This window comes from Crassostrea angulata, unplaced genomic scaffold (assembly GCF_025612915.1).
Source record: "Crassostrea angulata isolate pt1a10 unplaced genomic scaffold, ASM2561291v2 HiC_scaffold_169, whole genome shotgun sequence".
Lineage (NCBI taxonomy): Eukaryota > Metazoa > Mollusca > Bivalvia > Ostreida > Ostreidae > Magallana > Magallana angulata.
The window spans coordinates 225,679-237,215 of NW_026441722.1; positions in this window are offsets into that span (position 1 = coordinate 225,679).

Genomic DNA, 11,537 nt, shown 5'->3' on the forward strand with positions numbered 1-11,537 from the left:
TAGTCTGTTCGTTAATTGTATTTCAATCGAGTGTACGGTATATCATTAAAAGGTAATTTTATGGATGTATTTTGTAAATACTGTGTTATGAATACGCAGAATAAGTTCCTTTAATTTAAATTAAAAAAAATTTTTCATTTGTTTGAAATTAAATTATTCTATCAAGAAAATTTTGCTGTTTGAAAGAACGGACTATTACTTCAATTTAGCGGACCCCTAGTCACACTAATTGCTGCAGGTCACCCACACCAAAATTCTATATATACATACGTAATGTTACGCAATTTACCCCCCTCTGTTGGTCAACTGACACTGCGAAATTTTAACATGTGATGGATACCCCAGAATAAATGATGATTCCTATTTTTAAATCCCGGGTTTTGAACGACAAACATATAAATATTGGGCGACCCACTGAACATCATACTTTTGCTCGATCGGATAGGAAAGTCAATTTTTAAATACACACGATTTTAACATTAGCATTTTCGTAAACTGATTGAACCTTTTTTTTTTTTATTTAAACACGTTTGATAAACAAGTTATACAACTTATATTAATAGCTTTCGTTGGCACGGATGTTAACGCGAGGAGGTCATCGATGTGGAAGAAAGCCGTAGTGCCCGGAGAAAACCCACGTGTCCGAGCGGGCAACCAGCATGTCTATTCAACTAATGTCGATCGCGGGGATAGAACTCGTGTTGCAGCGGTGATAAACGAGTGCACTTTAAAACATTCTATATCTACATATATTTTGTTATTCATTAAACGAATTGTATTTAAGAGAAATGACCAAGTGTAAGGTATGTTTTAAAGGTAAGAATTAAATATGAAAGATTGTAAATGAAACGCTAATTAGTATCCCTTTCTCGAGGCGAAATAAGATATTTTGGTGAAGTGTTTATAACCGGGTATATAATTCAATCAAATTAATTGATAACCAAGAATTGTCAGCGATGAACGTGCCAAGATTAATTTATATGTAAGGCCATCGAGTAAACAAAATAGTATACAAAATTCTGTATGAACATAATTACACCTTCTTTTTATTTCTTCCACTTTTTTAAAATAATAATAAATTGTAACAATCAGCTCCTTTTATAAAATAAAGGAATATGAATTAATATTCATAAAATCTCTCAATTCAATCATATTTCCCGTATGAGAAGATATTGGGGGAGGTAACTCGCGTTAAAAAACAACAATAGTTTTCACCTGGGACTGGTTTCACGGTACCGCGACGGTGTGGCCAAGGTAGAAGCCGTACCGCGAGGATGCGCGGTTTTACCTGAGCTACCTGTGCTAAACCGCGATCAATTTCATACCACGAGGACTCGCGGTAAATACGCAAACCGCGTTGGCCGTAGTGTATGGTATGAACAGGAGTATATACATTGTGAAACCTATTATCCTTTAATTAAGCAAAGAATCATCGATCACTTTACTCAACAACTGGTAGAACAGATTAGTTCCTCATCTCGATGTTATTTTTACAAGCATATTATTGACCAGTTTTCATTACAATACTATTTAACAAAATCAATACCTTCTACATATAAGAAACAAATTACAAGAATTAGATTGTCATCTCATAGACTTGCAATTGAAAGTGGACGACACACTAATGTACCAAAAGAAAGACGCTTATGCAAATGTTGTTCAGATATTGAAGATGAATTCCATTTTGTATTGAAATGTCAGCAGTATAGAGAAATCCGAGTAAAATATATAAAGAAATATTATTGGAAAAAACCTTCTGTATACAAATTTATACAATAATTAAGTGTTCAAAATTTTAAAGAACTGTGTAATTTGGGGAAGTATCTCCCTCTAGCTTTCAATATTCATGATAAGTAAGAAAAATTTCTCTGGTTTCTTCGCCTGTTAGTAAAATTTTATTTTATATACATTATCAATGTACTTTACATGTTCATGTACCTTACCATTATTAAGGTCTTCCGTTTCCAACGGAAGACCTTATAGTGATTGTAATGTTTCTTTTTATTAAGGTCTTCCGTTTCCAACGGAAGACCTTATTGTTATTGCTTTGTTTCTTTTTCCCTATTCTTCTATATAATTATTTTTTTTTCTTACAAATTTTGTGCACGCGAGATCTCGAAAACTACTCAACTGATTTTCATAAAACTTTCAGATCTAATAGATGATGCTATGAACCGTATTGCAAATTTTTTTTATTGATGACGTCACTTCCGGTTTTGAGATATAGTCGTTTTATCGATTTTCAGAGGGGTATTCTGTCGGCAGTACTCCTCTTTAACTATAGCAGATATAAACTTGAAATATTCAGCGATGGTAGACGGAAGACTGAAAATGTGCATGTAGGTTTAAAATCATTTCGATCGCAAAAAGCGTCGAAGCTCGCCTGGACCCGAAAATTGAGATTAAACAAACGTCATAATTTTTTCTGATTTTCTTTAATTATCTCTTTTCTAAAAAATATTTTGTTAAAACTTTTAATGTAAAAAAAGTTTCTATTTACAGGACCTTTTCTTTGAAATCAAGAAAAAGGGGCTGGCCCCTCAAATAAGGGCACAAAAGGGCTCTAAAGTCTTTAATCTGTAGCCCTTTTCTGAGAGATATTTTGTGAAATGTTATAGAATCAAATATGTTTATCTCACAGTTATGTATCGAATCAATGTAATGATTTTGTCATGTATTACGTAATTATGGGTTTTTAGGGGCTAGAAGTCCACAATTTCGATCTCCCATATCTCAGAAAGGAAAAATATTTTGTAATGCAATACAGAGGAAAAGTGGTTCAAATTAATGTTCTCAACAATATGCAACCTTCAAACTTTTGTTAAACGGCCCCTTTAAGGAGATAAAGGATCGGTCCCTAAAACCTTTTTTCTCATATATATCCAAAATGGTAACGAATTTCTAAACACTTGTTGAACAAAATTTGTTTAGAATTAAATGACCTTTCATTTAATATGTAGATAAAGGGGCTGGCCCCTCAAATTAGGGGACCAAAGGGCTCTAAAATCTTTAATCTGTAGCCCTTAACTGAAAGACATTTTGTGAAAGGTTATAGAAGCAAATATGTTTATATCACTGTTATGCATCCAAGCAATGTACATGTAATGATTTCGTAATTAAAGGTTTTTAGGGACCAAAAGTCCCAAATTTTGATCACCCATATCTCAGAAAGGAAAAATATTTTGAACTGCAATACAGAGGAAAAGTTGTTCTTAATCATATGCATCCTTCAAAATTTCGCCAAACGGCCCCTATAAGGAGATAAGGGATCGGCCCCTTAAACCTTCTTTCTTATATATCTCCATATCGCTAACGAATTTTTAAACACTTGTTGTTGACAAAATGTTTTCAGAATTAAATGTCCTTTCATTTGATTCCAAGAAAAAGGGGCAGGCCCCTTAAATTAGGGGATCAAAGGGCTCTAAAAATGTTTTATCTATAGCCCTTTAATGAGAGCCATTTTGTGAAAGGTTGTGAATGCTAGATTAGGTATAATACGTTTCTATATCCTTTAAAATATAATGATTTTCTCTTGCGTTACCCACTTCGGGTTTTTAGGGACCAGATGTAAACAAAATTAATCTTTTCAATCTTAATTGGAAGAAATTCAAGCATGTAAAAAAGCAATGTAATAGAACTTTTATAAGAAGCGATGCAATAAAGCATTAGTACTTCACTCCTTTTTCCATATCATGTTTTGTTGTCGAAAATCAAAGTAGATGATGTCATAATTTCTTCTAAAAATCGGACGGAAGACCTCCTCGTTGCTCGCAACGAGATCGTGTCTAGTTAAGGTCTTCCGTTTCCAACGGAAGACCTTATAGTGATTGTAAGGTTTTTTATTATAATTATTTTTTTTTCCCCCTTTTTTTGTCCACAAGATTTCTCAGAGATGGCTGGATAGATTTTTTTGAAATTTTCAGGACTAATAGAAAGTGTTAATATCTCGAGGTTTTTTTTTTCATTTTCTCAAAAATCATTTCCGGTCGTCCGTTTCCTGTCCCGCGTTGAAAAAGCTTGTACATTCGAGATCTCAAAAACGGTAGAGACTTTAACATCCAAACTTTGTGGGATGATAGACCTATAGTTGTAGATGTGTTTAAACTATTTTGTTTTGTTCGTCGTAACTTCCGGTTGTCACCGGAAGTACTTCAAAATTAACAACTTTTACGCATTAAATGCCTTTTCAATAGAATAAATATTTAAGCATTAATCTACACAAAAGTAATCTTTGCGATGTTATATCAACAACCAAATTCCACTTCCGGTGAGATATCTCAAATATCTCAGGTAGCTTTTTTGAAACACATTTTGTACAAACGAGATATCAGTGACTATAAGAGATCAAAGCACAAGACTATTATGGATGATATACATTTGATTGAGGATGTGTTTAACCGGTTTCATTTTATCTTCCGTCACTTCCGGTCCACACAGGAAGAGTTCAAACAAATCGAGCTGTTTATCTGTTTAACGTTTTGTCTTTGATATCTGTAGTGTGCTCGATGAACAATAAAATGCAAAGGGCAAGTATACAAAAAATAACTAATAAAATTTACATTAAGCACTTCCGTTTGTCCGTTTCCTGTCCCGAGACAAAAAACCTTATTTCGATGAGATCTCAAAAACGGTGACAAGTTGAACAATAAAACTTTGTGGGATGATAGACCTATGTATGTGCATGTGTTTACACTATTCTGTTTTGTTCGTAGTAACTTCCGGTCGTCACCGGAAGCTCTTCAAAAATAACTATTTTTACGCATTAAATTCTTTTGCCATAGAATAGATATAGAAGTATAAATCTATACATACGTTATCAATGCAATGTTATATCAACAAAAAAATTCTATTTCCGGTGAGATATCTCAAATATCTCAGGTAGCTTTTTTGAAACACATTTTGTACAAACGAGTTCTCAGAAACCATAAGTGATCAAAGCGCAAAACGTTCATGGATGATAGACATTTTATTGAAGATATGTTTAACCGGTTTCATTTTGTCTTCCGTTACTTCCGGTCCACACAAGAGGAGTTCAAACAAATCGAACTTTTTATCAGTTGAACTGTTTTTCTTTGATATTTGTAGTGAGCTCGATGAACAATAATGTACAAAAGACAAGTATACAAGAAATATTTAGTACAATTTACATTGAACACTTCCGTTTGTCCGTTTCCTGTCCCGAGACAAAAAACCTTATTTCGACGAGATCTCATGAACGATGTCGACTTGAACAATCAAACTTTGTGGGATGATAGACCTATATATGTACATTTTTTAAAATTATTTTATTTTGTTCGGCGTAACTTCCGGTTGTCACCGGAAGCACTACAAATAATATGTTTTTTCTTTATTTATTTCTTTTACATGGAATGAATATATCAGTATACAATCTTAGATGTGTCATCTTTATAATGTTAAATTTTCAAATAACTGTTCCTTCCGGTGAGATATCTCAAATATCTCTATGAAGCTTTCCCTTTTACAAATTTGATACCCGCAAGATTTTTGTCACTGTAAGTGAATGAGACACAAAGCTTTCATGAATGATAGACATTTGATTGATGATATGTTCAGTGGGTTTTATTTTGTCAACTGCCACTTCCGGTTTTCACCGGTAGGATTCAAATAAATCAAATTTTTAACAACCAAACTTTGTAACCTGTTTTGTTTAGTTCGGCATTACTTCCGGTCGTCACAGAGAGTACTTCAAAAATTGATTTCTTTTTCAATCTCGTTGTTTTACATGGAAGTAACGTCTGGATACATCATTTACAATACTTATAATATTAACTATTTTCTCTATGTAAGAGAAGCAATGTCTACGGTTAATTTGATTCATGTATATCAAAACGGAAGACCTTTTTGTTGCTTTTGCAACAAGAATCTAGTTATTATTATTATTCTTATTTTTTTCCCCGTTTTTCTCAGAGATGACTGATATATTTTCTTGAAATTTTCAGGAATGATAGAGAATGATAATATCTCGAGACTTTTTTTTATTATTTTAAAATTCATTTCCGGTCGTTCGTTTCCTGTCCCGCAACAAAAAAGCTTGTCACCTCGAGATCTCAAAAATGGTAAAGTCTTGAACGACCAAACTGTGTACGATGATAGACCTGTGTATCTAGATGTGTTTAAATTATTTTGTTTTGTTCGTCGTAACTTCCGGTCGTCACCGGAAGCCCTTCAAAAATAGTTATTTTACGCATTAAATTCATTTTCCTCAAATGAAATATATAAGTATAAATCCATACATATGTTATCTATGCGATGATTCATCAATAAAAAAATTCTACTTCCGGTGAGATATCTCAATCATCTCAGGTAACCTATTTAAAACACATTTTGTACCCATGAGATCTCAGAAACTATAAGTGATCAAAACACGAAACTTTCATGGATGAAAGACATTTGATTGAAGATATGTTTAACCGGTTTTATTTTGTCTTCCGTCGCTTCCGGTCCACACCGGAAGAGTTCAAATAAATCGAGCTGTAGTTAGTTTAACTGTTTCCCTTTGACATTTTTAGTTAGATAAATGAAAAATAATGTACAAAAAGCAAGTATACGAGAAATATTTAGTACAATTTACATTGAGCACTTCCGTTTGTCCGTTTCCTGTCCCGAGACAAAAAACCTTATTTCGACGAGATCTCAAAAACGGTGACGACTTGAACAACCAAACTTTGTGGGATGATAGACCTATGTATGAACATGTGTTAACACTTTTTTGTTTTGTTCGGCGTAACTTCTGGTCGTCACCGGAAGCACTTCAAATAGTTTTTTTTTCATATTTTATTCATTTTACTTAAATTGAAAATATCAGTATACAATCTTACTTATTTCATCTATATAATAATGGTAAATTAGCAAATAAATTTTACTTCCGGTGAGATATCTCAAATATCTCTATGTAGCTTTCTTTTTTACAAATTTGATGTCCGCGAGATTTTTGTCATTGTAAGTGATTGAGACACGAATCTTTCATGATTTATAGAAATTTGATTGGGGATGTGTTTAACGGGTTTAATTTTGTTAACTGTCACTTCCGGTTCTTACCGGAAGAGTTCAGACAAATCATGTTTTTAACAAGTTTAACTGACTTTCTTGGGTGTTTCATATAGCCTGATAAATAATGATGTACGTTAAGCAAATGTACGAGAAAAACATTTTTTGCTTTCATTAATCACTTCCGTTCGTCTGTTTCCGGTCCCGAGACAAAAAATATTGTTTCAAATAGATCAGAGATGTAAACAACCAAACTTTGAGGAAAGATTGACTTATGATTGTACAAATGGTTAACAGTTTTGTTCGGCGTTACTTCCGGTCGTCACAGAAATTACTTCAAAAATTGATTTCTTTTTCATTCCCGTTGTTTTTATTAGAAGTAACGTCTGGATATATCATTCAGAATAATTATCATATCCACTTTTTTTTCTATGTTAGAGAAGCAATGTCTTACAGTTGAATTGATACATGTATATCAAAACGAAAGACCTTTTTGTTGCTTTTGCAACAAGAGTCTAGTTTCAATATTGCTACTATTTATATGTAATAACATATGCCATAAGATGTCTTGTGCAAATAAAGAATATATTTCAACGTGTGCTTTCCAACTGCCGTATGAGGAAAACGTACATTTTCCCACAATTTAGAAAGACCTGACAAAAAAAGAATACATGTAACTTGTAAAACTGCTATGGACCAATGTCTATTTAAGAGGGGCCAAAAGTATCATATTTCAAAATTAAATAAAGACCTAATGGTAATTTGTTGACCACCAAGCTTTAAGCCTGCATCAAAATTGATACTTTGTAACATTTTATTTCAACGATTGATTTGAGGAAAGATTGTAAAGAATATTTTTTTTAAAAAGTTAGTCTTTCTCTCTGTCTTTTTTGCATGTGTATCAATGGCATGTTGCCAATTCTAATTTGTGTACTTTGAAATTTACTCACATAACATATCAAGTTCGCTCTGATGATTGACGACAGCCACAATGGTCTCATCTCTCTGTAAGTACCGTTTCTTGCTACATTGTATTTCCAACCTTAAATTGCGGATAGATTCGACATCCCCAGATGAAAACCCTTTGTGTTATATGTTACATATATGTAAAGTATTTTTCTTACAAATTAAGAGCAAAAAATTTCATTCGCAAATATTTTAGGTTAAAACGAACTTTGTATGAAATGATATATACATTGAATCAATGATTCAATTACTTATAATAATAAACGGGGTTAATTATGAATAATTTGATATCTCATTGAAAATACTGACAGACCTATAGTTTTTAGTTGTCTATCCTCACCTTGTCAGCAGTGTCCACACAATAACAACGATTGACGTCGAAAACACACACAGCAACAACAGGCTGAATTTTAAGTAAAATACACAGGTTTTCCGTAAATAATAACTTCCAACTATAGTGATAAATATAATACACAAAACATACATTCTTGCTTCTTAAAGTATACCTGCAAAATACCTGTCGAAATCTTATTGAACAATATGATTTTATCACATTTAAAATCTACACAACTTTTTTTTATTAAATTCCAGGGTATGAAACCGAACATGTAACCCTCCTACCTAACTCACAAATGAAGGCCAATGACACAGGCACGTAGTATATCCCAATTTCATTGCAACTCGCTGCAGGTCTGTAGCTCCTAGTTCGAAAAAATTCGGATGGACGACCTGGGAGCTACAGTGCCACCCATTGAAAAAATTGTACATTTATTGCGCACAAAAGCGTGTGCTATTTTTGGAGTGATTAACCTTATTTATATTACGATTCTGTGAAAACAATTAATACCATTAAATTTTTCCTGCAATTTACTATTAATATTGTCTCTTAACTTGCCTCTGACAGTTTTTTAAACACCATCATCAGCCCCGTAAAATAAAGTGGTGCAGTTTGTTTACATGTGAAAATGGCGACTCTCTATCTCGATGTAAATTTAACATTTGATTTTCTGAGGTCGGTAGCATCTCTCGAAAAAGTCTGAGGCAAGTAAAGAGACGATGTCAGTAGTAAATTGCATGAAGAATTTAATGTTACTAATTGTTTTCACGGAATTTGTGTATAAATAAGGTAAATCAATCCAAAACTAGCTAAAGTTTTTGTGCGCAATGAATTTACAATTTTTTCAATGGTTGGAACAGTAGGTACACGGCCGTCCATCCGAATTTTTCAGACCGGGAGCTACAGATCTGTAGCTAGTTATAAAAAAAGCCCGCATTCCACACACACATATATTTTTTTTAAGATTGTACAGCACTGGACACTCTTCAGGTACTCTCATCACGAACTAGGATTTTGAAGATTGACAAATTGGTTTTTGTGTTTTGTGGGTCTTTTTTTTTTATTGTTTGGATTTTGAAAAAGTCCCCCACCCACATTCGAATACGACTGCCCGTGACAATAGAAGTATACAAAACTATTTAAATTGTTTACTTTATCAACTGAATCCTGTTCTTCCAGATTTTTAATCTTTAAGATCAATAAAGGTTTATTTGCGGCAACTGTTAGACACTTTACTAATCATTGTATTATAGTGAACAAAGAATTTAACAACTGTACATACAAATTATTTACTCATTTAATTGTGAACTTCAGCCTTCAGCGTTTGAATAATAACAACAGTTTTCGGGAAGTATTAATGCACAACGCACAAGGAACTTATGAACGGGACATGAAAAGTTCTGGTTACACTTATTCTACTTTACGCTAAGACTTTACTCTTTGTATCACCTAAATTTAACACTTTCTCAATGTATCACAATGTATAAATAGAACAATCATCACCAGACCATTTGGGGCTTATGGAGAAATAAGATTCAAGTGACAATGTACGCAACTATTTAATGAAAAAATGACAATAACAAATCGTGAAAATAATCTAAAAAATCCATTAAACGAAATACAAATTCAAAGCAGAGCAACACGGACCTCCAAATAGATAGAGGTAGGATCAGGTGCTTAGGAGGAGTGAGCATCATCTGCTGACCGGTCACATCCGCCGTATGCTTTTTGTCGTAATCAGGAAAAAAATCGGAAAAAGTCCGTAGACAATTAGGTGATTTATTATGGTCTAACAATTATTATGAAAAACGTCATTCAGCATGCGACCCAGTGAAAGATTGTATTTGCTGAAAAGGTCGTTGTATCGACCATAGAACTTACGAAAAGATGACTTTAAACGCGACTGTTGATAGTCCTGTTTTATTAACTTGTTTGTCAGTAGCTTGCTTCGTTTTAGAAACTGTTCATACGAAGAGCATGCCCTTGCGTATCGTATCAACTGAGAGACAAAAACACCATATGCAGGTGATGAAGATATATTGCTACATAAGTAAAGAAAGTTGACTACAGAAAAATTGAAGTCATCGCGTTTATCATAAAGTTTTGTTGTTAGGTTACCATCAATGTCTATGTCCAGTAAAATATTCAAATATGTAACAGATGACGCAGACTCTGTGTTATCTTTTATTTTAAGTTCACTCATACATCAGAATGGTTTTTAACAAAAGATTTTTTTAGATTTCCAATGACAAGGTAAGCAATTTTACGACTTCCATGTTTGATTTAAGAAACAACTGTCGATAATATCAAAAAGCCTATATTTTAATTTGTCATGGGGAATGGTTGTATAAAGCGTTGAAAAATCGTACGTTTTTTTTTGTGTTTTTTTTAAATCATTTTATTCAATTTCGTACATGTAGTTTATATATATATATCTAAATCATACAAAATAAATTGAAAAAAAAACACACACCCAAAAACCATGTGTCTCACAATCTTATAACAATTGTGTTACATTTTCAACCACATCAATTCTTAAGTCACATTTACTAAATTTCAATACATTTATCCAAAAAATAGTACACTTTTTAACATGATTTCTTAGATTATATTCTGTTTCATCGAGACTTTCTAGTCTGCAAAACATCTTGTATTTGTAGATTTTTAAAGCAACAAAAGAAATGAGGTTATTTAATAAGCGTGTCTTTTTGTTACATTCAAAATAAAAGCCAAAAATAACATCTTTCCATTGAATTCTCACATTGATTACAAAAGATAATATGTTCCAAATGCTTCGTACATTCTCGCACGTGAATACAAGATGTTGAATATCTTCAATTTCAGAGCATAAAGTGCATTTGTTACATGTGTCTTTTTTCCACTTAAACATGATTTTCTTACAGCACAACATGTTATGTAACAAATTATAATTGAATTCAGCAATATTTCTATCTAAAGCGAATTTGATTTTTTGAAGATATATAGATCTCCAATTTTCAGGGAGTATATTATACATTTCTTTGTAAATACGATTATACTTTGGAGGTTCAAATTTTCTATATAATAATATATCATAGAAAAAATTACATTTCTTGTTTTCAATTGTACAATACTGTTTAAAAAACAAAAACATTCTCTTGTTTTTTATATTAATAAATTTTGCTTGAACTCCGTCAATATTTCTAATATTCTTAAAGGCAGAACTTATAATCTTATATTCACAAAG